Raw genomic sequence first — 17,380 nt, 5'->3', positions numbered from 1 at the left:
CCATTGTTTTCAGTGGGTGGCAAGTTCAAATCCCAAATGGCTAATCCTTTTCTAACATGATTTTAGTGTCTCATCTTTATATGATGGGTGTTCTTTTCCTCATCTGTCTTCTTCTGGGTATATTAAGTAATGTTGCTTATTTGTTTTCTTGTTTGTTTGTATTTTGTTGTTTGGGGTTTTTTTTAATCTGTCCTCATATTGTTAGTAAAGGACAGTCCATTATGTTATCATCTTCAGTTCCCCACCTCTCCTCAAAATCCTGCTAAGGAACCTGAATTAGATATGTACACAAATACAGCAGAAAAATCTATGTCAGTGAACTGGCATGTCCCTATACGTAACACTGATTACTTCAATACATAAGGAAACATTTATGTTTCTTATGGTTTTGTAATAGCTATATTGAGAAGTATTAAAGATGGTCTGTTATGTTTTTCAGGCTGGAGTCTGAATTCTTTTCCCCTCTGCAAAAAAAATATGTAGACCCCACACATGCTGTTCAGGTGCAGGTTTTTGTCACTGATTACATTTTTTCCTTTTTTTTAAATGTCATGCAGATAAGAGAAAGGGAAAATAAAAAGTTTGAGGCTAATTTAGGAAACACACATTTCTTCATCACTGACGTGTCTGAATACATTTAAATATGCCTTTTTAGTTAAAAGAAATGTTCTAGAACTTTCTGCTCAGAATCACCCATAACAATAAGATGGTCATTATCATCTTCAGTAGTCACAAGTGATGTGGATGCCCACACTCTCAACACAGCCCACAGCTAAATGCTGGCCTCCCTGACAGCCCTGCATCTCTGAGCTGACACTTAACTATCACACCTCTTTCCTGACACTACTTTGGTGACAAATTATAACCTTTTGGCACCAATGAGCATGCAAGATTACACTTTGTGGGTTTAAGTAGCCAAGTGACAGGCACCTCTAGGTGTTTCCCACCGACAAAATGATCAGGCCTGGTGTCATGTTTGGGCACCACGGACTTCCCAGAGGACTGAGAACACACACCATAGGCATAATACAGTGGGCCCCAAGTAATTTAGGCCCTATTTCTCCAAAACATGTGCTCCACATACAGCAGGGCAGTCAGATTGAGTTTAGTGGAGGTAGTCAGGTGCTTAATGGCAAACACATGCCTAAGTGCTTTGCTGGAAGAGGGCTACAGATAACAGAAGAGCCATTTAACCAGTTATTGTACATGACATTCTACCACACTTCAGCAATTTGCTTGGAACAATCACAGTTTACCTTGTCAACAGGTGTCCTGTTTTTTAACAAATGAATATTTATTAACCTTACATCACTAAAAACTGTATCAGTACTTCTTACAATGCATAGCAATATAAATCTGCCCAAACAATCCACTCAGTCTTAATCCTGCTAAAGTGACCACAATACTCAGCATGAGCTTTGGATATGTAAGAAAAGCCGGGATCAGGCCTAGAAACAGGGTTTTGTATGCCTGTTGCCTCAGCCCTTCTCTTGTTGAATGTAGCTGGAGCTTTGCCAGCAATTTAAATGGAAGCTGGACTAATTCCCTTATGTTTAAGATGAGCTTATCTCCAACACTGGACTTTCCACCAATGGGACTTAATGAGCACGATGTCTGCTCTTGCCAATTCAGCTGCCAGAGTGAAGCCTTACTGTGTGCATCTCAGCCATTCCAGGAAAGCTAGTAATCTAGTCTTCAAAGCCTTATTTTATCTTTACAGGTCCAATTTTCCAAGGTACATGTTTCACTGAAGCACCTGAGAAACTCAATTGACTACTCAGAAGTAAAATTAAGGGACCAGTACTTAAACAGTCACTGGAATGAGCCCAAACCACATGCTGATTTTCATTGAAAAAACGACTTAATCAGTCTCAAAAGACATGCAAAATCCTCTGTCCAGAAGAACCTGTAATGAAGACAAGTTTCTTCTCTCAGTTTTTTATAATTTTCAGGTTTTTATTCTTTTAAGAAAGTTAAATCTATATTCTGAAGACTACTATATTTCAAGTCAGAGCAAAATTTAAAGCTGAGTATGAAATTTTAAATATAGATTTTAATAGTAAAAAGAGTCATGCATGAAATATTCATAACTGCCAAGACTAAAAAGCACTGCTAGAAATTTTTTTTTCTGGTAATATTACTCAAAATTTTCTCATCCTGTTAAAGTGATGAACACTATGAAAATAATAGAAAAATTACCAACATAAGCCTATTATTCTCTCTTTGTTTTTGTTTTTGTTTAGAGATCCCAGGTCCTTCTTTTCTTTCACTCAAAGTACTGAGCACAAGGACAATAAGCATGCTGCCATACCATGAATTGTTTCCTGTGCTGTATGTACTCCACATGGAAAAAATGTGTGCAGGCCTTTTTGATGGTCAGAACGCAGTATTCCTATGCTGCCTCATTATTTCATGGGTATTTTTCACTTCACCAGCCCCATTCAAATGCACAGTTTAAAAGTGCCTGTTGCACTTTTTTCTTCCCGAAAGAAAAAAAAATCATGCCTGAAAGGCACAGTTGTTAACTATACAATAACACTCATTTTTTAAAAATTCATTAGACCACAAACCAACAAAAGATCTATGAAAGAAATACAATTGGTGCAACAACCCAGCAAGTCAGGACAGCCACTAGTTAAGAGGAAACATCCTATAGACAATGCTGAAGAGAATTCCACTTTTTCATCATTTTCTAATATTTCCTTTTAACAGTGTGAGAGCAATTATTTTGGTTCAGACCAAAAATCCTTTAGCCCGTTGACTTGTCTCCTCTGGCAGAGATCAGAACTACTACACTTATTTAGAGATTACACCACATGCAACATATCAGAGTTCTCCTTCTCTAGATCATAATTTTTAAATCACACCCTAGCCACCCGAGACTGCTATGTATTTTCTCTGACATCAGCTGAAAAAATCAGTCTAATCCCCAGAAGAACAACTTGTTTTTGTCATAAAAAGATTGCCCCAAGAAACAGGAACCTTAAAATCTCACTGGAGATCTAAGGGAGGAAAACACACACAGACTTTTGTTACTCAGAAGTACAGCATCTCCCAGGGCTGATAACTGACACAATGCATGAGGAACATGATGTGAAGGTGACTGCATGGTAACAAGCAGTTTTCCCATCTCAGTCATACCAGCTTGTTCTGTTTGAAGTCTTCTTTTGAAAGCATCCTGGTCACTGAGCAGCTGAGAAGATGAATATAACTCTTTGCTCTTATCTGCATGGCTCAGCATACAAATTAATTTAACTGGGAAAAGCAAGAAGGTTCTGACCTTACTCATGTGAGATGCCGCCACACATAGCTCAAGGGAAATCAAGTAGATTATGCAACCCTTACTTGTTGAGTAATGTAAGCAGAAGTATCTAGCTCCAGTTTTACATACTTCAAAAGACTAATAATGGAAAGAGGTTTCATATTAAAGAAGTCAGTAACTTATTGTACACCTTTCAGAAGTTCCTCCTCCCAACAACATAAGAGTAATGTCACAGTGAACACCAAGAATTCACAACTGGTTCCATGAACACCAGCATCAAACACACAGCACTAGGGATTATAGTACAGGGACATTTTGTCCACCTCTAGGGAAACAGTTCAGGTCTGAAAATAACACAGCACACAGCAACAAACCTGCTGTAACTGTCCAAGAGGGCTGCTGTCCTGAGCTGTGTGATGGTCTTAGTCTTAGTAGGGTCAGCAGTAGCTTGAGATTCTCTGCACCTTGCCTTTCCCACAGGTTGCAGGCAGGCCCAGAGGAGCAACCAGTCAGGCGCCTTATTAGCAGGAACTTACTGACATTGTAAGGACGACTGTCACTGCCATTCAGTTCTTGGTAGAGCACTTCTGAGTACCACATTCTCTTAAAACACTGAACTTCATAAAAATACATTAAAAGAACATTTATAGAAAGACATTTTTTGCTCTCCAGAATGATCCAACAGGCTACACACACAGGACAGAGGGATATGTGGACTCTGCTGCAGGTCGTGACAGGGCATACATGCTCCATTGAGCAGTTGCAATGCAAAGCAGCCACCCCTTTACCTCCCACGAAATTTGTGCTTAGAGCTTCCATAGTGACAGATGTACAGCATCACATTTAAAGTGCCAGAATTAACCTTAAAAAAAAATGCATCAAAAGCTGCCTGTAACTTCTGATAACCTTACAAGAACTCCTGGCTTGTTTCCTCCCTGACAGGTAAAAGTCACAACATGTTGGACTTTAACTGACATTGTTAATGAATTCAAAACAGCTTCTAAAAATTCAATCTGTTCTTCTTGGAAAATAGTGCTCTTATTCAAGGGCTTATGGTACAGAACAAGTCCATCTTCAAAAAGTACTATTTCATAAAAAATTAAGGAGATAACATAATACTTATAATAGAAGTGTGAATAGCATCATTATAATACTTGTAATAGCTTTTTCTAGCAGGACAAAATGGCCCAACTTTCATTTGCCTAGCTGGGCACTCAGAAAAGATGATTTTTAACTATGTGCCAGAATTTGAAGTTAATTAAAATTAATTGCCCACTGTACTGTGATGCCACTGCATTTTCAAACAGCTGTTTCCATGGGATGATTTACTTAACACTGGTGTCTCTCATTGACTGACTTCTGGGTTTGCCTTAATTGTATTGTTCAAGTTGTTTATCTTTCCTTTCTGCCTTGCAACTTTACATGAAAGGTCATAAATAGCAAAGTTCATAGCTAAGATTGACACTTTATCAACATGAAAAAAAGCATCCTAGAATATAAACTAGTTTATCAGAATAAATGAACTCCTCTGACATCTCACACTACTGCTCCCACTAGCCACTACTTTCTGTCCTCAGAATACTTGTTTATGTGTTCAGCTTTGTAGCAAACCTTTATAACTCAGAACCACTGCACTTCTTAGCTGCTACAATAGCATGTATCTTTACCATATGGGTGTGAAAGTCAAGTAAATCTCTTTAATGAGAACAAACATACTACCAGAAAACATATTGCTGCTACTCACACACACGACTAGCATATTTGCAGCCCTTTTCAACTTTTTGTGTGTTCAGCAGAGTGCAAGTCTTCACATGCCAGATCACATAAAACGGTAGTACCTCCTCCCTTCATGGGGAGGCTATGAAGGATGCAAACCCAGGATTAAATAAGGGCAAACATACCCGGGAACAAGTTTCTGCAGCTGTCATGCAGCAAGAGGGGCTGGAGGACTGCAGCTGCAGATAGGGATGTCTGGAAGGAGTACAGGAAAGGGAAGAGGAGAGCGCTCTGGATTTCCAGCACAACACAGGTTGAGTCTCATGAAAAAGCATGACCCTTCTTGCAACTACGAAAAAAGCAGGCTGATTGCCACCACTCTCATGTATGGCATGGCAAGTTCACATCACCTGCTCACATTAGCTTATGGACCCAACAATACACCTGTCTGAAGTTTTACCAAGCAGCCAGCATGCAGCACCTGCCTTTATCAAAAGCATGCTCCAGTCAGCACGCACAGCATCATAAGCACCAACAACCAGTAAGGAGTCTGAGTAGGTCCTGAAGGTAACTTTCCTTGCTATAGAAAACATATTATAGGGGACCAGCTGCTGTATAATTATATTTTCTAGCCTAAGAACATGCCTTCCAACTTATTTAACACACACAATCTTGCCTCATTCCCTGAAGTCAAACCCTGCCCAAACCCATGCCAAGTGCCAAGAATCCTATTCAAGCTCAGCTCCGCAGAGCAGGTCGTAGTCAGATGAGACAGGCAACTTGCTCTGTGGACAGCCATCAGCTTGCCTTACACTTTCGGGTAAGAGCCTCTGCAAAGCTGCTCAGCACAAGTCATCCAAGGCTTGCATAGAGACATCCACTGGGTGTAAGAACTGCTGTAGGGGAGGATTGTGTTAAATGCTGGCATGGAGACAGATGACCATTTACCAGTAAAATCTGCAGTGGAGAGAGGAGCAAACTGACAGACATGAAAAAAGCGCCACATTTCACTAAGTTCAACTTCCAGATGTTAGATCCATACTATACTCCTAGCCCACTTCATAATGAAGGGCAACAGCAGTTTGATAGCCTGGAGGCTAGAACAGCGATAGCAGAAAAGGCACAAGTCACTGCTGAAATATGCCTGGGAAGTTTGCCTGTGCAGTCTGAAACACATTTGTTTAAAATATGCTATTCATAAAAAATACATGTTGAAAAGAGCTTTTTCTAATTGGCATTCAGTGTTGTCAGTTTTAGACAAACACCCTTGCTAAAGACTTCAGTGCTGAAGAGTCTACGATAAACATTTCCAATAGGAGAATTCTGGGGAAGAAATCTGCACTTCAAGAAAACTGTGAAAAACTTCCTGGTTCTGCAATGCTGGGACAAGTCCATTGTCCTCAGTTTCCCTCTGGTTTAGCAACTGCCCAACGCATGGTGGAATTGGGCAGGTCTCTTGCATAACTTGGCCTGCAGGATCTTTGTTAGGGCAAATGATCAACACCTTTGCAAACTGAGCAAGTGTGATACAGAATGAGAAAAATAAAAAGGAAGCACACTGGGCTACATTTTAATATACATTAGATTTACCGTTGCATTTTTTAACAACTATATTTAAAAACTGATTTCTTTTGGTTAAATATTGAAAGTCATCTTTTGCTGTTTTGTCTTATACCATAAAGTGACTTGTAGATCTAATGCAAAAAGAAAGCCTGGAGCTGATAAGTGCTTTTCAAAGTGAGAGAACTTGAATGTGATAGCTCAGTTAAATCTGTGTGTCAGTGCAAACTTTTCCCTGTTGGTTTTGTTCATGAGTACCAGAGCAATTGCTGCAATTCTTCACATAGGTAACAAAGGGGAATTTGACCCCTTTAGCTCCAGTCCTACTGTTGGACCAACTCTTATCAAAGTCCACTGATTTCAGTAAATTTTTTTTCTGTGTTGCAACAGGTCTATATTAGTGGTTCTTGCCAGTGGATCAGCAGTTTAAACTGCAACTCATTGGGGAGGCATCTCTGCAGCTTCTTAGTGACACGAGTTTCGTGGTGCTTCCATTAACAGAGGGTGTAACAAGCAATGACAAAACACCTCTGCTTGGAGGTCAGTCTGCTGCCACCTCTCCTCCCACAGTGCACACCGCTCTCCAGGATGCTGAGCAGGTCCTGGCTTCATCTGCTAGACACTGAATTTTTCATCCACATGACAGTAATCTCCCTTCTCCAAGAGACTTCAGGAAAAAGCAGATGAGCCCTGAGCAAGTATAAATTAATGCTGACATTTGCTGGAATAATGTACTCTCTTGAGCCTCTGCATCTATGACGCCAACAGAGGCTGCTGGCAACATGAGTTTTTATGCATCTTTCTGCTAAATCAGAGCATCCTATGCGCAAATCAAGCACTTGGGAGACATCATGAAATTTGTGATGGTCCCTGGAGGACTCCAGGTCCGTAGAGCCATAGCTGGATCCATTCTCACCATCCGCTGGGATTTCTTACAGGTGATTTTTAGTGACAAAACTGAGGATAGATCCTACCCGTATTTCACAAGGTAGCAGGCAAGCTTTGTTTGACTTTGAAATACAGATTACTCAGCACTGATAGCACTACCTATTATACACAGCTCATTTTCTTTCTTTGGAAAGAAGTCCAGAGCTGGTTATATGTCATTTTCTGCCCTGCACAGTAAATCTGGAACAAATGTGGCCCCCAAGATGCAACACCTGCCCTCCTCGAGTCCTTCACATGGTTGGACAGTTGAATGAATCAGGATTTGTCTACCTAGTGGCAACTGCATTCCTGATCCAAGACTCCTCAAAAACAGTGCAAAGCTCCTGTGACCCCAGTGAGCTTTGGGACAGGTCTGCTGTGGCCTAGTGCTCCTGTACATGTCTCATCTCTGACCATACAGAGACAAGGGCTTGTGCCATGCTGTAACTCACAAGGATGACACCCACTTTCTGCTCTGTTTTCACACTGACCCTTCGGGAAAAAAAAATCTACAGGAACCATTGGCCTCCAAGGCAGCAGCTCCAGCTCACTGGACCTTATCCTGAAGCTGGAGGTGCTGATGGTTTTTTGATGGGGTTTACATACTTCCACCAAGCAATGTATTAGCCACAGCTCTCCTCACTGACTACAGTGGGACTGTTGGTGAAGCCAGCATGCAAGAATTTAGCCCTTTAAATTATGAGTTTAGGAAATAGATCATCAATCCAAAACAAAGCTCTAAAAGTCATTGGTAAACTAGATACTAGGACCTAGGAAATACTCACGACCAGAATTTGCACTTAAAGATCTTACATGTGGCAAGCTTCTTCATGAAGAAAAAAGTAGAGTGAGGGGTTTTTTTTAGCTCTGATATGCCACTTAAGCTCTGGCATGCTTCATTCACTAAAATGGAATATAATATGTCTTTGTATTGAATTATACTTGGGTTGGTTATTAAATGAAAACTATTATTCCATTATAGCCGCAAGAAATGGAAATGCTACATATGGCTGTGTGCAATCCATTAACCAGCTTATGGAGCTGAAGACCCTTCAGAGACCATTACAAACCCATCCAATGTCCTTCTCCGCCAGATTTTACACACTGGTATCTGCACTAGATGCAAGAAGGATAAGACTGTATAGAACCACTGTTAATCAGGCTTTATACACTGTTTGTGCTGACAAAGAATATTCTGAGCTTAAACTTATTCCTCATGTATTGTTTTTAGGTATGTGATGCATGGAGAAAAACCTAACTATTGTAGTCAAAGTACATCATGTTAAAGAGTATTCACAGACAGCTGATTTGCATCAATGTCCACCTTAACTTGCCTCTTGCAAGGCAATAATTAACCTAATACAGGTCTGCTTTGGAAGGAAAAAACCACTTCCACCTTGGGGATATTTTCAAAGGCACAAAGTGGGAATAAACAGGAGAGTTGCCTTAGTTGACTAATGGGCCTTTGAAAATCTTCCCCAATACTCCTTCTGGTATATGATCTTTTTTATGAAGCATGCCTTTTTTGTGTGCGGAACCTTTAATATTGGAATTATTTACAATGATTCAGCATGATCAATTGTTTTTGCAATATTCTTTGAAACGATCTGATCATTCAGCTATGATTCTGCATAAAGTGTTTAAAAAAGGTCATGTTTACAGTATGAAATTGATCTTTTTTAATTTTCTTGGCATCATCTAATATGGGAGGGCAGCTTGGATTTAAAATGACACAAACATAATGTGACACAAAGACAATGTATCAGAAAAGATACTAGTTAAAAGCAAAAGTTTGATCCAAGTTTCAACTAGGAATGTTTTGGTACCCAAAATGAGTCTTTCCTCTTTTTATTTTGGTAAGAGAATTCTCCAAGCTCTTTGATACAATCAGTTCTCTCCTTTCTCAATTATCCATTATGTACTCACCAAGTCACATAAGTACTCAGAATATTTTATCTGGAAATGGTAATCACAGAACAAGATCTTAGCTACCTGTGACTCTGAAGGGACAGATTGACAGGACTCATGAACATGTGATACAGAAGCTACACAGAAAATGGTTTGTCACCAAAAGAGGCAAAAATGCTCCAATGAGTTGCAAGTAGCCAGACATTTTGTACATAGCAGCATTCAGATCAGGATAAGCACAGAAGGAACACCCTTTTAAAGGTGCGTGAGATAGGGAAAGCAGAGCCAAGCCATTGAAAATGGACAGCTGGCTCATTTTGACACTATTCAAGATAGTGCTGAGCATCTATTTTCTGATATTTAGAGGCCCTTTCTTACTAACATCTAAAAGAGAGAGAAATGCAGAAAACAGACACGAGGAAGAAGTAAAGAATTGTGAAGTGCTTGGAGAGAACAATAGCATCTACAGTCTGGTATGTTAGCTCTTTCATTGCTAGGGCTTTCAAATATGTCTTAAGACAGGCACAATCCTATGTAGTAAGTACATTTTCTGGCAATAGAGTGAAAGCTGATGTGCTAAAAATGCATGACTCATGCAGGCTGTTACATTTCATTTCCTCCTGAGTCAAGATGACTGCTGTCGTCTTTGTCTTAGGGCCAACATTTTAGATAATCTACCTCTGACACATAAACCCTAAGCAAGCTGAGATTTCTCTCTGGGCCAGTTCCCAATTCTCTTTAAAACTGAATGCAAATGCAAAAAAGCTGATGCGATTCCTCAAAAGCATGAGGTGGCTATGCAATGGGTGTGGGCTGCCTCAGCAAGGCAGTAATTCATTATCTAATTGGCTGATCTGAGTCACTACCACTATGCACACAGGGACCCACAGGTGAGCTGTGACAACAAAACAAGTTTTTGGCAAGCCTGTTATGATCTCTTGTAGCTCAGCACAGGAGTCAAAAGTCAGCCCCACCTCCAAAACACCCAATCTACCGTACAGGAACGAGCTCTGAACTACAGGAAACAAGAACCCAAGGTGGTTTTTCCTCTTTTCTTGGACCTATTATTACCAGGGGCAGTGTTATTTCAAGTTACACTGCACTTCACCACCAGGAATTTTCCTGTGGATTTCTTTCTTCATTCAGTAAATTCATTCAGAATAGCTGAGAGCAGATGCTTATGCAGAGGTGATAGGAGGGAAACCTGCCCAACTTGGCAGTATCTAAGAGCATCTGGTAGCAATAACACATCAGGGATTGCTATGTAAGTTAGAGACTCTCTTCCTAATGCAACAATCTTCTACAGAAAACCCTTGCCACAAATTGACAAATTCCTTTACTTTCTGGTTTTCCCACTCTCTTCAATACCACATCAAGCTCATGGCCAAAAGGGATCCTCCTTTCTGTTCCTCATTGGTGAACTACATCAGTGGGGCACTTGCTTTTTTTTTTCTTTTTTTTTCCTCAGCATCAGTGGTGTTGAAGAAAGGAAAACAGTGATAGGAAATAGGGCAGAGGAAGAACCAGAGCAGCTCAGAAAACTGTCCCAAAAGTGTGCTTGAGGGAAACATCTTGCTGGAAGCAGGAACGGGAGATAATCCACCTTGCTAACTCATACTCATGGCAGGCATTCTAGGTACATTTAAGGTCCTCCTGATACTTGATTGGTTCAGGCTCCCAAGGCACTTCCTAGGAATGCTTGAAAAATCTAAATGTATTTTTTAATGCCCAGCCTAAAAATCCAGTGAGCTACAATCATACCCACTCCAAATTCTTTTAATAGAAGAATTTCTTTTAATAGGAGAATTCAACTCTATTGATACCTCAAGTTCACCCATGAGAAAACAGGCATGAAAGCAGCACTTTTTCCCAGGACAACAGTATTCTTTGTCATGCTGCCTGCACTGAATCATTTTTTCCTAGCTTTATTTTGTTTCTGGAAAGACTTTTTCCTCCCAGTACTTGTTTCGTAACAAGAGAAAGATGAAAGTATACAGAAATTTGCAGTCAGGACTTCCACAGCTGTTGACTGCAGCAGGGAAATCATACAAGTGACTCCCTCCTGTGTCCCTTGCTATACCATCATAAATCTGCATTCCCATTTCCCCTGGCACAAGGACAGCGGAGTTTATTGAAACTGCCAGTGCCAAGAGAACCAGCTCTCATCCTTATTACTGTCTGACTGTAAGAAAAGAAAACTGCTTTGGTACAGCACAGAGGGTTTGGAGGTCTCTTTGCATAGGGCCAGGCAACTGTGGAATTGTGATTAGCTGTCAGAAATGGGCACAGAAGCGCTGCTTCTGGTTTTCAGGTAATTGCCCTCTTCAGAGGGAGCCTCTCTCTGTTAGGAAGCTCACTGCAGAAAAAAAGCACTGTCACTAATTTAGAATTCCACCTGAAAAGAGGTAGGAATCCCACATGAAATGTAAGATTTCAGCAAGTTAGGGCAAAGTTCCAGGGGGAAGAAAAAGTTCAAATAGAAATATAAGCTTGTTATTAAAAGGCAAACCCAGTTCAAAGTATTTCATATGCAGAAACATTCAAGCAGTAAAAAACTTGGATCTTTTAAGGACCACAGTCCTCTTCCAATTATGACAGCAACTGGAGGAGGGTACATTTACCCCTTAACACTTCTTGACTAATCTAATAATTTGAATCACATTTTTTTAGGAGGGTAGTTTCTCCATGCAGTAACTGATCTGGCCTCAGCTATCAACCTAATTCACTGCCAGCTGAATAATAAGTCTATATCAAGAGAAGCAGAACTGGACTAGAGCCAAGGCTCTTGGTACTATAAACTTCACATTTTAAACAAGGTGTTTTAATGCTATTTATTTGTTTAACAAGATAATAGATTTTTTTTTCCATTTGTTAAAAAAAACCTATCAGTATCTCTAATTGAATACTATGCATGAATTCTTGAGCATCTCCCATTTAGAGAACACCACTGATTTCTATTTCTTTTTACCTTTTTTGTAGTTATAACAAAATAAAACTTTCCTTTCAAAAGCCAGATCATCTCTCCAGGTGACAAAAAAATGTAGCTAATGAACTGAAAATTATATATAAGAAAAGCCACCTCCATTCAGAAGAGTTATGCCAATTGGCTGATGAAAGGAATTCTGATATAGTCAAGTTTTGTGTTAGAAATAGGACAGAATTTCTGCTAATAAAAAGACAGTTCTCAAGTAGTGACAATTAACTTCAGCAAGAAAGTTGCTTAACAATGCTTAAGGTTAGTAGTATAGCTATGTAATTTCCCCATTAGATCTAGTAAGTCCCTTCTGTGGGCACCAAGATGACATAAACCATGATACATATAAATCAGCAAAAAATAAATAAATTACCGAATACTTACTTTCATAATTTCTCCAGGGACTCTGAAATTTTTCATTAAAAGAGGGCCTGGTTGCAAAGAACAAATCCATATAACAGATTAATATACTGTTGATCAAACATGTGGAATATATACAGCAAAATTATAAATATGGATTTTATGCATCACTATACAGAATATGCAATGAAATCTCTGCTTCCCACAAATGTAACAAAGGAATAAACATGTTGCAGGAATGGATTTATTGCACAAAGTTCCACATTTAAGAGGTCTCCAGAGCAGTATTATATGCTAGGTACACTCTGATAGCAGCTTCCACTACAGGCCCCTTTATCCCCTAACATATTTCACTGTCAAAGCTACAAATAATTTTTTTCCCGTTTGTCTTGTTCTTCCATTCACTGACAGTTAAAACATTTCTAAACAATGACAGGATGTTTCTGAAAACCCTTTTTCATATTAAGAAGGTTATACTTTCATAGATTTCTAAGATATCCTTGCTCATGAAGTGTACTCTGACTCCATCCACCAGTAAAGGAATGCCACACAACAGGAGAAACCTTAACACTGTCTTTTGAAAACCGGGTTGTGTGCAATGAATCCGAGAACAGCCTCTGATCCAATGCCCATTAAAAGTCATGGGACTTTCTTCACCAAGTCCCACAATCTCCAGATCATCCCATTTTCCTTAAAAGAAAGGCATTGGAGGTTGCCTCTTAACAGAAAGTTGCATAGCGTTCATCTTTTCCTAAGGAAGAAGGTATGTCCCCCTGCGACTCCAGCTTAACCTTACCTGAGTTTCTAAAAGAACCCTGTTCTCACAGAAACATTAGGAAAAATGGCAAGAAACAGATGATCAGCACTGTGCCACTGTTTTTAAAGCAAATCTCCCTTTTGAAACTGATGACACACAGTAAGTCATTGCTATCTGAATGGAGTTTTATTATGGTTTTTGTATTGTTATTTTTTCCTGTGATTGTCATATATTTGAAGCTTTGCTGAAAATCAATCTGTAATGCAGCTTTAATGATAATATGAGCTCATTTATGAAACTAAAAATTAAAATCTGTCAGACACCTGCATATATGCTCATTGAGGACCCTGTTACTGACTTTGAAGCCACAATCACGACTTGCAAGGCTGAACATAAATCCTCTCAGCTGCAGAACTGGAACCTACAGAGTGGACAAATATACTGTATAGTGGCTTTCAGACACATTGTGCCAATTTATTCACAAGTCCAAAGCAAAATCTGGTCTAATTGCATTGAATCAGCCTCACTTCCTTTGAAGACACCAGTTTTATGTCAAACCCTGGTAACTGAACATCATTTGTTTGTTGTTTGTATTGAAATGATGTGCTAACTAGTACATGTCCTGTTAAAGAAAGAGTGGCATTGAGTAATTCTAATCAGTTCCTTTATGAGAAAGTCTGTTTCCCTTCTGCCCATGTTTGCTGTCTGCATGCTAATTCACCCTTGCTTAAACATGCAATGCTATCACCACTTATCCAAGTAAATCTGGATTATGTTTTTTTAAACCACATTAAGACAGGTGTAGTAAATGATTATTCATCTGGATTGCATTTTTCCTAAGAGACATACGTACGTATAAATACCATCATGAGTCAGTGTAAAATATGCACTTGCTTTAACTACACTGTACAATTACTTATTTCCTGGAGTTTTGGTAATTTTTTTTATATAATCTGTCACCTCTGCCTTGTGCAATATGCTGCCATTTACTAAATTCACTAGAGAAAACCTATGGCCTACTGCACTACATTAAAGCCCTACTAATTAATTACAGATATTCTTCCAGGACTGTGTTCTGGATCAATGGGAGGAAAAAAAAAACCAAAAGTGCCCCACATTTTCCCTTTGTTTTACATTTTCACACCACAGCTAACGGCTCTTGTATTGAAACCCTACGCTGAATGTAATGAGATGCAAGACTCTTCTGCATCCATGGTTACTATTTACTAACAAAACTGATGATGTCAGGAATTTAATTAGGTTGTTTCTAGCACAGAGATTTTAAACCATGAAATCATTATAGTGTCTAATCTTTTGTTTGGATTTTATAAAAAAGTAAACCCCAAACTAAACACCATTCCTCTGTCACACAAAAGTGAGCTTCTCAGGGTTTGCCAGGCATAACACACTAACAGGTTTAAGAGTAATTAACACAAGCTATTCCACACACTATTATTTTTTCAAACCATACCGCCACAGCAACTGCCACTAGCATTGTTGTGCTTCAAGATTGTGCTAGTATTTTTATTACAAATCCTTACTTTCAAGATTTATAACTTGGCTGTAAAAATGAGCTTCAGGCTAAAATTTGGCATACATGCTCAAGCAATTAATTTTTAACACCAAAGTTGTTATAAACTGGCATACAGTTGGGATACATTGGGGTACCTCTTGTCCCCACCACTACAGAGCAGAGCAGGTGCAGGGGCTGTGGCGATGTCCCACATGTGTGTCAGCACAACCTAGCCTTCATCATCTAGTTACTGGTACTCCTGTCCTGCTGAAGCTAGCTGCTGCCCTGGGGGCACCTCTCATCCATGGGAGTGCCCCATCTGCCTCCCCCACTGCCTGGGGCTAAACACAGCCTTTGCTGGGAGCAAAACTCTTTCTTGGCCTCAAAGAAGATCAAGCCCAGAGGTCAGTGTATGGCAGGACACCAATCTCCCATACACTCCTGCCCTGGGCAAGCCCTTTCCAAGGTTCAGCGGTTCTTTAGGGAGCCAACAATGAAGCCACCAAGCACAAGGTAGCCAATGTCAGGAATCCACTTCACCCGTGATTTGAGCAAGGTTTGCTTTCAGGGCATGATGGAGGAGATAAACTGCAGTCACCCACATGCTTATTTATATTATATATATTTTTGTCAACTCCTTACAGCCCTCGAAGATCCTGGGGCCAGACTAAACTGGTCTTCAGTACAACTCCCACCCTGTCATGGTGCTGCTGCCTGCAACAGCTCCATGTTAAAGAACTAAGGATGGAAGCAGACAAAGCACCTCCCGCACCTGGTCATCCCTGCCAGCTCGGCTCACAAACCTGGGACCACACATTACTCCAAGGTGGGATAATCAGAGGGCTCTGTGCAGCAGAGATGCAGCCTGTGTTCAGTTAGTGAACATCTACAGAATTCTCTCCAGAGACAGAGACTACAGGATTGCCAACAAGAAAGTACAGGTAATTAATATCTGTTACATTCTCTGTACTAATTAACAAAAGGAAAGCAGAGAGCTCAGGGCAGCACTGAACATGGTCTTTGTACCTGCTTTTATAGACTAATGCCACCTGTAATCCAATGTAATCAGAAAACTTCTCCCTTGAGCAAAATTTAGATCAGAAAACATCTTTCAAGACCACTTTTTTTTTTACATGATATCAAGATACTTTCCATTGGCTACACTGAAGGTGGGGTGGAAATGCTGCTCTTTACCATCAGCGTCATACTCCTATAAAACTCTGGGCCACCTGTTATGTCTCCTACTTATGCTGATCACCAGCTGAATAGCTAGCTATTCATTACCTCTGCATGAAAACCACTCTGCATAATGGAGTCATGGTCCCCCCAAGGAGGCTACTATAGTACAGACAAGTGACAAATGTGAGGATTACTGTAATGCCCTTGGGAGAATTAGAGCATGCCAGGAAAACTCAGTCCTGTTCATCTCTACAAAGGGGATAAAACTGTTCTTTATCACTATTACCACCAAAGCTTCTTAATGTACAAAGCCAAAGGTATTCTGTCAAAAAGCAGTAGGATATCAGACAAACTAAAGAACTTCATTAAACCCAAATTTCCCAGAGTCATATTTCTGGAGTTTTGACAGCTTCCTCTTTGTCATCAAGAGTAGGAATTTCATGAAAGTGTCTGAAGTTCTAAGTGACAGGAATATGATCACACTTAAGAGTAAAAATAACAAAACAAAACAAAAAATCAAAGGTATTACTTGAAAGAAAAAAAAGCTATAAGTCAAACTCAAGTAAATCAACACATCAAATCGTTAGAGGTCCCAAATAATAATCTTCCTTAGCATATCCTTTTGAATAGAAAGCTGTTGAAAGGCAGATTGGTAGAAGACCATTGCACTGGGTTTTTAAGGTAGTGGTTTAGTTTTGTCACATAAGATAAAAGCAACTCAGATTTACTGCTATTTTGTGTAACAAGATTCTCATGAAGTTCAAGATAAACACTGAAGAGGATTCAGTGGAGTAATTTTTTTTTTCTTTTGAATGATTAAACTTTTGCTGAAAAATGCTAACATGGTTTGATCAAAACCTTTTGCTAATCTTAGTGAATTGTTTTGGTTGCAGAATAAATCAGACCCTGAAGTTTCTTCAATTCAAACCATCTTATTTTCTGTATTATTTCCTAAATACTTCAATCTTCAGTTAAAAGCTTATCAGCAATTATTTTCAAGTGTTTTAAAAAATTTTGAACCTTGAAAATGAGCCTGTAGTTGAAGTTCATTGTACTTAATTTCTGAATCACCAAAAACTTTGGCAGAAATAAACTGAACCAAAGATGTGATCATCCCACATTCCAGAAAGACTGCAGAATGGATGCCCCTGAATAACTTGAATATATTAGGAATACTGTTCCTAGGGATTGTTGGACCAGACAATGTCCCCAGGTCCCTTTGCC

The sequence above is a fragment of the Buteo buteo genome, chromosome 7 (assembly GCF_964188355.1).
Source record: "Buteo buteo chromosome 7, bButBut1.hap1.1, whole genome shotgun sequence".
NCBI classification, from domain to species: Eukaryota; Metazoa; Chordata; class Aves; order Accipitriformes; family Accipitridae; genus Buteo; species Buteo buteo.
The sequence above is the reverse complement of the archived record's forward strand: the minus strand, read 5'-3'. Positions refer to the sequence as shown.